Source organism: Polyodon spathula, chromosome 6, assembly GCF_017654505.1.
Source record: "Polyodon spathula isolate WHYD16114869_AA chromosome 6, ASM1765450v1, whole genome shotgun sequence".
In the NCBI taxonomy this organism is placed as follows: Eukaryota; Metazoa; Chordata; class Actinopteri; order Acipenseriformes; family Polyodontidae; genus Polyodon; species Polyodon spathula.
Genome location: NC_054539.1, coordinates 61,309,871 through 61,321,889, shown reverse-complemented (window position 1 = coordinate 61,321,889; position 12,019 = coordinate 61,309,871). Strand labels below are relative to the sequence as shown.

General features: G+C 40.9%; 1 pseudogene; it reads left to right on the top strand.

Moving 5' to 3' along the window:
• The first annotated feature begins 2,772 nt into the window (after window positions 1-2,772).
• On the top strand, window positions 2,773-4,080 carry LOC121317720 (annotated as a pseudogene).
• Window positions 4,081-12,019: the final 7,939 nt, after the last annotated feature.

The following is a 12,019-nucleotide window of genomic DNA, read 5'->3' as shown; positions in this document are numbered from 1 at the left end:
AAAGATCTGACAGATGTTCAATCATTCGTGAGCAGAGGCGGGGTATTAATATGAGGGGTAAGCGCTGAAATTCGCCGACTGTTATTGAGAAAAACAATACATTTCAGTATGTAGTATGTATATATTTTTTAATTTCACCAGACAAGAGAAACATCGTACTAGATTTAGTTACGAATCCACTTTCTCCGAATAATTGTGCTGTAGATGACGATCTTTAAAACAGTAGTTTTAACAAATTTGCACAAAGCGAAATGCTATCTATCCTATTTTAGTTTATTCATGGTTATCTGTGTAAACATGCTATTTAAAAATATTTGCATTGCATATTTTATGTAAATTATTTAAAGATTAAGCGCAGCACGCAGAGTTACTGCCTGAGACTTGGCCCCCTCTCTCTCTCCGCAGGCAGATGCCTCACACAGGACGAGGAAATCCACACACAGGCAGAGGGCGGGCGCGAACCGCACTAAAGCATCGTACCGATACCGCTGTACAAAAGAGCCGGCTCCTTTGCAAGGAGCGTATATCGGACTGTCAGCCCTGCTGCTGCTTTCCCCTGTGTACGCAACAATATAGATACAGTGCTGTGAAAAAGTATTTGCCCCCTGTCTGATTTTCTACATTTTTCACATTGAATTTGGTCAGATCTTTTTGTGGGTTGTAGTAGTTGTATAGAGGGAGTCTGAGAGAAAAAATGACACCAAAGTTTGGTGCTTCTTTTATTTGTTTGGTGTGCAAGGTAATCAAACATGCAATCCTCAGGTGTGAAAATGTTATTGTCCCCCTAGTTAACTCAACCCAATTAAAGGAATAATGAGGGTCAGCTGTTTGAATACTTTGGTTAACATCAGGTCTGATTTGGGCCAGCCCTGCCCAATATAAATCTGACTAACTTTGGCCCTTACCATCAGAGTGAAGTTGTCACATCATGTCACAATCAAAAGAAATTCCTGAAGACCTCCGGAAAAAAAATAAGTTTTTGATGCCTATCAATCTGGAAAGGGTTATAAAGCCATTTCTAAGGAACAACTTCCAGGGATCTGCAGGCCTCCCTCGCCTCGGCTTGGGTCAGTGTTCATGACTCCACTATCAGAAAGACACTGGGCAAAAATGGGTTTCATGGCAGAGTAGCAAGGCAGAAACCACTGCTCACTAAGAAGAACATGAATGCTCATCTCAAGTTATGTCTGGGGAAAACCAAACACTGCATTCCACAGTAAGAACCTCATACCAAGAGTGTATAATCAAATATAATAACAATATACCCTTGTGACAGGATAACCAAAGTGACGAGACTCAAAGACAGAAAGTGCAGCAAATAAAATACTTTTAATTAAATAATAATCAACACACAAAACAAAAGGGCACTATGGCCAAATAAAAAGACACAAAACAGTCTAAACAATAACTAATAAACAACTAGCAACAACACTGCTTACACACTCTCACTCTCACTCTCACAAACACTCCCTTTTATACAGGTGCTGCAGCTAATTGGGCAATTTGCACCTCATCAGCTGCAGCACCTTTCACACATTCCTCACACAAATTCATTAACTCAGATCCACACAGCAGACTCACATCCACTCTAAGTACCACAAAAACACAAAGACAGGCTGCACCCTGTCACACACCTCCACTTAAATACCCAAAGTTTCTTCTCAAAGTCCAGACAGAAAAACAGAGACTTCACTTGGCCCAACTCGGCGACATCCCCAGGCTACGGCAGGCAGGTGGCATCCCTGGGCGACGGCAGAAGCAGATCCTCAGGAGGCAAGGCAACAGCAGACCCTAGGGAGGCAAACTTGGGAGGGGAGCCCCTGGCCATGAAGGTGGCAACAGGAGCTCCACTTCTCCCTCGTACCCTGTAACCGGTGGCTCCCCTGGCGCTGCGGAGCAGAAGGCCACCCCAGACGATCCAAATGTGGCATCCCTGAGAGGAGCGGCCGTGGCATCCTTGAGCGGTGCGGGCGTGGCCAACAGCGTAGGATCCTCTGGCCAGGGTGGCAGAGGCCAGAGTTCCTCCTTACTGTCGGCCGGTGGAGGCAGTTTCAGCTCCTCTGGTGGTGGAGGCAGGTTCAAAAACCTGTTTTCCTCTAGCAGCAGGGCTGGGGCTGAGTTTTCTGCCGGCTCCTCTGAGAGCAGGGCTGGTGGTCAGCGTCTCCGGAGGGCTCCCTTCAGCAGTAAATAAAGGGGCTGCTGTGCAGTACCAGCTTCACATCCCCACCCCCCCCAAAAAATTCTGGGAGTTTGGCCTCCTGCTCCTCCCCCCCTCCTTCCAGCTCTTGGGATGGCAAAGACGACGCCTCACCTTCCAGCTCTTGGGATGGCAAAGACGACTCCTCACCTTCCAGCTCTTGGGATGGCGGCGACGGCTCCTCCCCTTCAGGCTCTTGGGACGGCTCCATTTTTATTTTATTTTATTTTATTTTTTTTAAAGAAAACAAAAATCCCTGCACCCCCACCACAAAAACACAGACAGGCTGCATCCTGTCACAACCCTGTATTATTCAATGCTTTTTCATGGAATGCCACAACATGTTTAAAACAAGTCTTAAAACAGGTACAGTAACAGTTTAAACTAGCTGAAACTGTGTGGGCGAGTGTTAATCTGCACACACAAAATCCAGATTAACTACAGTACTGCACAACAGCCTTTAAGAATCCAAGATGAGCGTGCAAGCCTCTGGAAAAGCTGTAGCGTGTATCTATTCTAGTACAGTAGCATACATTTATTTCTGTTAGTGGATCTCCCTCACCAGTTAGAAGGCAATGGACTTCTCTTGGAATTACAGATTTGGGATTATCATACTGGGAGACTCATTTGTGGAGAAGTCATCCCTGCTGCAACGCTACACTGAAGGCATGTTCGACAAGTCCAGGCAGTCTCCATTGGGGATTGATTTTAAAGTGAGGCATCTGGAATTTGAACCTGGAATCTCAAGTTAACTTCTGCTTTGGGACACAGCTGGGCAGGAAAGATTCAGGTAGGTACAGCTTAACTAATTACTGTTAGGGGTAGCACAGAATAGTCAGTCACTAGTCAAGTAGAAAATGGATTGTTGACTTCACAAACTGCCAGTGATTTGTACGTTCACAAATAAAGCACCCGACATATATCAAATACAAGTTTGTTTGTTTTTAATTGCTAACTAGTCGACTGTTTGACCAATTTATACCTCAACTATTAGACAATACAATTAATAGTTGTTATACCCCTAATTGATATATTGTAGTCTATTATTGTGTTCATATACAGGTATACAGGGGTCAGACAAAACCCCTTACAAAGAATGGGATTACATTGTCAGTTGGACGTAGGGTCACCATAGGCAGTCATCGTTTTTCATGCAGCACATCAGCACCTGCCAACCAACTGTGCTATATTCTATTATTCAAGTCTGCCACAAGAAGATTGAATGAGCTATTGATGCCTATATCTTTGAACACAGTTATTTAGTTCTGATGAAACAATGCATGGCCATTTGATATGCAATGCTATTCTACATTCAGTGGACATGCTGTAGGCCATGGTGATGTCTTAATTCTTCAGACCTGCAATGCATTACAGTATCTCTATCCTTGGAAGGGGATGTGGATGTTACATACTCACCTTGTTCACATATCATGTCCCCCTCCTTTCCCATCTTCTTTAGGTCCATCTCCAGATCCTACGTGAGGAACTCGGTGGGCTGTCTCCTGGTGTTTGACCTCACCAAGAGGGAAAAGTTTGAATGCCTGAGAGACTGGTACATTGAGGTGACCAATTATGTGAAGCCGTCAAAGATGGTTTTTATACTGATTGGACACAAATGCGACTTGAAAGAGGAGCAGCAGGTTTCCAAAGAGGAGGCAGAAGGGCTAGCAAAAGAGCTTGGCATAGCACACTACATGGAGGTTTCGGCCAAAGACAACCTGAATGTGGACTCTGTGTTCGAGAGCCTGACCATGGAAATCTATGAGCTTTTTCATGCAGGCCGCATTCCAATAAGGGAAGGCTGGTATGGAATGTCAGTTGGGGTTCCGTTGGATCTATACAACCCTGATGAGCCAAAGACTGAAAAACACGTATGCTGTTGACAATGCCATTTATAAAATTTGTGGCCACGTTCTTTAGATACATTTTGACCACTTTCCCACGCCCCCTCTATCTATCTATCTATCTATATATATATATATATATATATATATATATATATATATATATATATATATATATATATATATATATATATTACCATAGTTCCAAATGGCTGGAAATGGCTGGAAATTTTGTAAATGAAAGTGACACACAAAACAAACATAAAAAAAGATTTAAAATAATTCCTTATCTGACTGTCACTATTATGAATGTAACCCTTTGGTTGAACTTAAGTAACCTTAACCAGCCTTTTCAACATAATACATTTTAGAAATGACAAATTGGGCCCTCAGCTTGGTCAGTGAATATATTATCACTTAAGTTTGTATCCATCATTTTTTCTCATTTCAAGTTTTTAATTTAGGGTCCGACCAATGTTAAATATCCCACCGGCAAACTCAGGCACTGTGAGAGACAACCCAACTTGTGGTAGTCATTCGAAAGAGGAGATTGTGAGCTTTAAAACAGGTCTTATTTGTGTATCTATGGTAGATAACCATATTAGGAGATAGCCTTGAATGCTAGTGTTTTGGAATGTTGCTGCTGTGCTGAAAGACAGACCTACTCAGTATAGTAATCAAACATTTTCATACAAAATCTTTACAAAATAAGAGAAATTGTGGCATTGAAGGCACAAGGACCTATTTTCTGATAAATATATATTTGTTTTTCGCATTTGTGGATCAGATGCATGAGACCAGAACTGTTTAGGGTTATGTTGCCATGGCCGCCACAGTGCTGGCCATTCAAGCCACAGTGAACAGCCTCATCTTGTGCCACATTATCAGAGTGCTGGGACGAATAACTTGAATGGGTTTTTTATTCTTTTCTTTTTTTTTTCTTTTGCACATTTTCAATGAATCCGTTTTTTGTTGGTTGCTGTTGGTCCCTTTTGTATATATGGCCATAGTTTGTTTATTTATTATCCAATTTGTTAAAATAAATAAATAAATAAATAAATAAATAAATAAAATCCACGTTCCCCGCATGTTGTCATTTCATTGTACGCTGTCAGATTTTAACTGGTGTTACAATGCTAATGTCAGTGTCTTTAGATCATTTATAGCAGCAAGCAGACCAACAAGTTGTGTGACAATGAACAGTTTTTAATAATAATCATTTATAGTTTTTTGGGGGGTTTTTTGCATTGTAAGTGATTAATCTCTCAGTGAATATTTTTGTAAAAATAAATAAATTTTGGCACCCAAAAATCATCCTCAAATAATTGCTGAGCTAGTGTCTACATTTAAATGGCTTCATACTTCTGCTCTTCTTGTTTTGTTACAAAGAGTTAATTTGCTGCCTATGTTTGACCCCTCCCCCCAGGTTATTACACTAACACATATAAACAGCAAAAAAAACAATCTTCATTTGTGTACAAAAATGCTTCACATTGCTGCTCAAAGACTGGATAAAAACGTAGTCAGGTGTTTTGCATGAAACGTTCAGTGTAAAACAGGTGCAGCAGGGTTGTCATGACAACCATTGGCAGAAGATAGCCAAGGCCCCGTGAACAAACCATTCCATTGTCCTTGAAATTGGCAAATAACTTTGACTGAAAAAAGTCTGTATAACAATGTTACCAATGTGGTACCGTTCGATCACTGGCTCTATCAATACCATTGTGGCTGTCCTTGTGCTTCCACCCCTCCATAATAAAGTAGCACATTGCTACTGCAGTGGAATTACATTATCACTGAAAATCATTCGGTACAGGATGGATCAGTGAGACACAGCAGCCCCCCTCAACTGCTTTGTAGTCATTATCAGCATGATTGTTTCCCACCCCAAGTAATTTAGCTTTGATTGCATGAACTTTGTTTTACATAAAAGATAAACTATTTTTCTTCTTGGTGTTTCTTTGTAGTGATTTACCAGCATTTATTTGCCTCTGACACATCAATCTTACTTAGATTATTGATTAATACCAAACTTGCCACTGAAGAACTAAGCCAGGAACTACAAAAGTGTCTGAGCACAAATCCACAACCATCCACAGAGCAGCCCGTGCAGAGATAAAATCATCAACATGCTAACACTCCAGATAAAAAGATACTTAAAATAAAATCAAACACACACATTCTGTTCCTTTCCATCATGCTTTGCCCGTTGTGAGTATGTTTTGTTCTCTTTCATCTTCCTACGTTCTTTGCTCATTTTCTTTTGTTTTCTTCTAAAAAATAAGCCCTGAAGCAAGTGCCATGTAAAACAATCTGTGAAAGGCTACAACTCATCTTAGTTTTTTGTCCTCTGTGATTTAAAATATTGCTTCCACAGAGTCAGACTGCTATAGGCATGTTTTAAAATACTTAATTATTGATTTGTATTTTTACTTGTATACCTATGAACTATTCTTGTTCTCATGTGTGAAAGAAAGAGTGCACTGAACTTCTTACAAATTCCTGAGCATACTCTATTGTCATGCTAGCTCTTGGATAGCACGGATAGCCTCTTTCTGAACAAGTCAGTTACTGTGTCTCTCTTGCACAGGGTTAGAAACAGGATCCCTCTTAATTAGCATTCAGCCTTTCACAGATTGTTTACATGGGCATTACTCTTGCTATTCCTTGGTATGCCTTTTGTTCATGTTCTTTTAAAGAAATCACTGATTGCACTAGATTGTCCACAATAAACAATTGAAAGTCAGTCTGTCCCTGACAAATAGCAACAATTAAAGGTTTCTGGCGATGGTGACCATATTCATTTAAAGCTGCTTAACACAAATGAAACCTGGATTTAGATAATGATAGAAGAATTGATATTCTGAAAGATGAATTGATATTCAAAATGCATTTAGCTCCATCTGTATTTGCTATACAGAATTGATTTTGGGACCAGAACTACATAACAAAATTGAATTCTATATTCAAAATGGTGGGTGTCAGTGCTTTAGAAAAATGGTATCCCTGGATATAGTGACAAAACAAGGAAATCTCTGAAGCTATTACTTGGTCTTCATTAGTTCCTGCAGGACCTTTGTGATGTTAAAACATGGATTTCATATTCTAGGAAATTACCAATAAGCATATTTTAAAGACTTAGATCTTGCACTAGAATAGTACATTGACATCTGGTATCACACAGCCTCAAACCCTCCAGGATTGTTTGGCTAATCAGAGACCCTGTCAGCTTTCAAATGTTTAGCTCATTCTCATTCTCACACTGCTTTGCCTATTTGCTGGCTTTGGAAGGGAGAAAGAGTAATTTCACGGTTTTCACTGCAACAGAAACAAACACCATTGTCACACCCGACTGAGATTCAACTTTACACTCTACCCGTACTTGTACTTTTCATTTGTTAGGGACAATTGGGAAAGATTCTGAAGGACAGACCCATGTTTCAAAACATTGTTCTGCATCGTGTTGAATCGTAAAGTTTCAATTGTTACACATTTTATTCAAAACATATATAGCTTATTCACATTATTCATTATTCTGTGACCTTTTGGGGAAATGGCTCTGACTCAATAACCCTAGGCACTAAATAAAGTTTTTTTTTTTTTTTTTTTTTTTTTAAATATGTAAGATACCTGAATAATGTGCCTGCCATGGCAACAACTATTTACTCAATGGCTTGGATTAACTAAAGAATATTCTTGCGAGCCAGGGGGGTTCAACCTATCCAAGACACAAAAAAAGGGCAAGGCTGGTTTGTTTGTGCATATTTGTGTACTATTTCTCTGGATGCATTATGTACTATTATCATTACATTACTTATATTAACTTTGGGAGGGGCATTCGCTAAATTGAAAATGTAGTGATGTAGCCCAAGCGATCAATAGAAACCTACATTTTAGATTTGCATTGAGGCTGCTTTGGGCTATATCACTAGGTTTGCATTCGTCAGTGGGTTAGGAGCAAGAGGCTTGGTTTAAGAGAGGAAAGCAGCATACATTCAGCGCCGATTACCTGTGTCATAACACCCACAGGAAATTGCGGGAATTCGGCCGACAATTTAAGCCTTACCTGACTCTGTAATGTGAGATCTTTTATTTCAGCAAATTAATAATTTCATTAATACTCTGCTCAGGGCACCTCCCTCCGCTGGCATTCATTTTTTCTCAGGCAGTTCCCCCAGTTGCTATGGAAACAGTAGATACAGCAAAGCATTCTACGTGCTGACCAGCACTGACTGCCCTATATGATACTACATTCCATATGGTCTTCTTTTTATTTACCCCCCCTCCCCCTCCACTCCCACCTTTAAGTTATCCATTTTAGACACTATGCCCTAATTACACCCACCTGTTCTCTGGAGGGACCAACCAAATGGCCGAGTTACAGGCATCTACAGTATACATTATTTTATAAGAGGAGAGTGTGAGCCAGTGAACATGGTTCACAAGTTTTACCAAAAAAGAACAGATAACCAGATATGTGCCAGATATATCCTTCAAAAAAACATTCCAAAAATCCAATATTTATCACTTAAATCATCCAAAAGTTGCCCAATAAATACTTATTTTGAAAAGCCCAAATACAATTCAAATAAAGGAAAGCAGCAAGCAGAGACAAAGAGGCACCCTATTAAAATTGTTGTGTCTGCTGTGGAAAACTGAAAGCAGGCTTACAAACAGCAACCTCCAGCACGTCACTGACCTACAGGTGGCTTTTCATACTAGCCCAAGTCTGCAGGAAAAGTGTGGACCTGGCAGCCAGTGTGGCTGGGAAAAGACAGCTTATACACCGACACAAGCAGTGCCTGGCAAGAAATCCATGCAAGTGCAATCTAGTCTCACTGGAAACATCAACCTCCTAGACCACTCTACTGCAGTAAAGGCTTGGATCCCTCACTGGCTAGCCAAGGCGCTGTGTCTATAAATAGAAACTCTGAGTTGTAGGATTCACTTTAGTTAAGAATCCCTCGTGCATTGAAAGACAAACCATTTGAAGTGTAATGGAGGGTATTGTATGATTATCAGCTCAATAATTCTGCAGAACATCAGCCTCCCTTCCTCCAGTGCTGCATTATAAAGCAGAGACTTCAGAATAAAATGATCAGCTGGAGCTCTGTCAGTGTGTGGCCACCAAGCATATCACTAACTATCTCGTGTGTATAAAGATTAATAAGGGTATTTACATTCTTCTTCCTAAGGTGCATATACTGTACAGAAACGATAACTTATCTTTGATTAGTGTCATTCCTAGTCAATTCCAGCTTGCACCCTATCCTGTTCTTTGCTTTTTAAACTGCACTCACCTCCCTTTATTAAGGTTCATTTTTGTTAAACTGCATTTTCCATGTAGAACCATGCCTTTGAAATGCTTATACTATGCATTTCTGCAGTTAACCACTATGCTTTCCCATAGTAAATGTGTGAAGAATGCATCATGCTTGCCAGGGCTGTTTTACTATGCTTTCTACCTTGTCTAAACAATCCAAATTATAGGATTGGCAATGTGATCCTCTTGCAAACCAGTCACTGTGGGAATATTTCAATAATACTTTATTTTTGTGAAATCCAAACAAACCTATTTCCTGGACAGGTTGGATCTCCATTATCATTGCATTGCCCTGGTCGTGCACTAAGGTCAACCCAAGGTCAGAAAGAAGATCCTCTTCTGGGAGAATATAAAATCACTGACAATGCCTTCATTAGAAGAATGGGGTTATTAGTTTTCATCCTGAAGAATGAATGGGAATGCAATACAAACATTCAGCAATCCCTGCTAGCATTCTGTTGTCCCTGGCGACAGATCCATTTGCAGGACGACTTGTCCCTCTGCTCTTTCAGATGGCTGGGGGCATGACCTCTTTTCTGATAGAATGTTCCTCAATTCAGAGGAACTTCAATAGATGTCAACTCTCTTTCAATCGTCATGGGGGGGGGGGGGGGGGGGGAGGATACATTTTCTGTTTGAATCGTTTATAAAACTTTTCCCCCAATTTAAACAGGTGTTAGAATCACTACACTTGACAGGCAAAAAACCACTGCATTAATCTGCCAATTCCTAACAGAAAAAAATAAAAATAAAAAAAAAACAATTGTGGCCACCCGCCTAGGCAGACCAAGTTCCAAAAGTAGATCACCCAGAAGCACAGAGAAATCTAAGGCAAGTAGTTGCAGCTCTGACAGTACCATTCAAGGTGGAAGAGAGTAACCACAGCAAAAGAGACAGCAGCCACATGGGCAATAAAAAAGTACACAATGTTAAAATACAAAATTGTTTTACAGACAAAACAGTAAACAGTATATGCATATATCTCATATTCTGCATGTTATGCAGTTATTATCTTGCATAACTAAAATGGGCTGCACTATTTAAGAATCTAGGTCAAGTATAAATTACAGTGCCTATGTAATCCACCTCCAAATAAATAGCAGTCTCATCAATTTAGAAACCGTACACTCTCCATTGACTGAATACTGGCTCTAAAAAATACAAATTATTACTAGTATACTACTATTATTAATATTATACAAAAAATATTACTAGTGGCAGGCAATATATGTCACATTGGCTTAAGAAATACATAAATTCAAGTAGTAACACATTTTTATTATTCAGTCCTATCATATATTCCCCCTACTCCTTTTCATTTCCTCTCTTCTCAACACCTCTGTGCTATTGCATCACCCCATCTTAAAAAAACAAACCCTCCCTTGATCCCTCCAGAACTACTGTCCTGTCTCCCTTCTCCTGTTCCTCTCTAAAACCCTTGAGCAAGCGATACATCGCCATCTCTCTGCTCAACTTCCTCCAATCTGGTTTTCACCCTGCACACTACTGAAACTGCTCTTCTCTCCGTCACTAACTCACTACTCTGCCTGTGCCATCTTGCTCTCCTCTGTTCTGATTCTCCTCGACCTCTACAGCCTATGACACAGTCAACCACTCTTCTCCTGTCCTCCCTCCCTGACCTTGGGACACACTGGCACTGCTTCTGCGTGGTTCTCCTCCTACCTCGCTGATTGCATGTACCGAGAGTCCTGGCGTGGCTCACCCTCTGCCTCTTGCCATTTCGATAGGTGTCCACCAAGGCTCAGTCCTGGGACCCCTCCTGTTTTCTTTACACCTGCTCCCTGGGTCTCCTCCCATGGCTTCTCGTATCATTTCTATGCTGATGATGCCCAGATCTTTCTCTGCTTTCCCTCACTCTGACTCCAACATTTCCTCCCGTATCTCTGCCTGCCTCTTGGATGCACTCACATCATTTCATTCTCCAAATCAAACCTCCTTTTCTTACCCCCTTTTCCTCCCCCACCTCTGATCTTTCTATCTCTATTCCTCTTGAATCCACCACCCTCTCTCCCTCTTCATCCACCAAGAATCTCTGAGTCACCCTCAACTACTCCCTCTCCTACTCAGCACATCTCTACTGTGGCATGCTCCTCGCTTCTTCCTCAGCAATATATGCAGAATTCGCCCCTTCCTCACTGACTACTCCACAAAACTCCTAGTTCAGGCCCTGGTACTGTCCCGCCCTGACTACTGCAAATCCCTCCTGGCCAGCCTTCCTGCATCTGCTATCCGTCTGCTCCAGCTCATCCAAAACTCTGCTGTTTGCCTTGTCTTTTCCCTTCCTCGTTTCTCCCACGCTACATTGCTGCTCCGTTCTCTGCACTGTATCCCTAATGCTGCTTGCATCCAATTCAAAAGGTTTTCTTTTACCATAACGCTTAAACAGCTTAAAGTGTTGTGCTTATTAAATTCCTATGGTGCCATCTGCAGTGGCTTTGCAACATATGCTGTGTTTCAGTTTGTTTTGTTTTTTTTAACAAAAACCTACGAACTCAACCTGCACTACGAAAATAAATGTAACAAAAGAATTAGGTAACAATAGGAAGACATCGGGAGCTTTGCTTTGTGAGGTACCCAGAATAAGGTTAAACATGACCACAGCATAGCTTGTAATTATAAGGCTCAGGTGGGGTT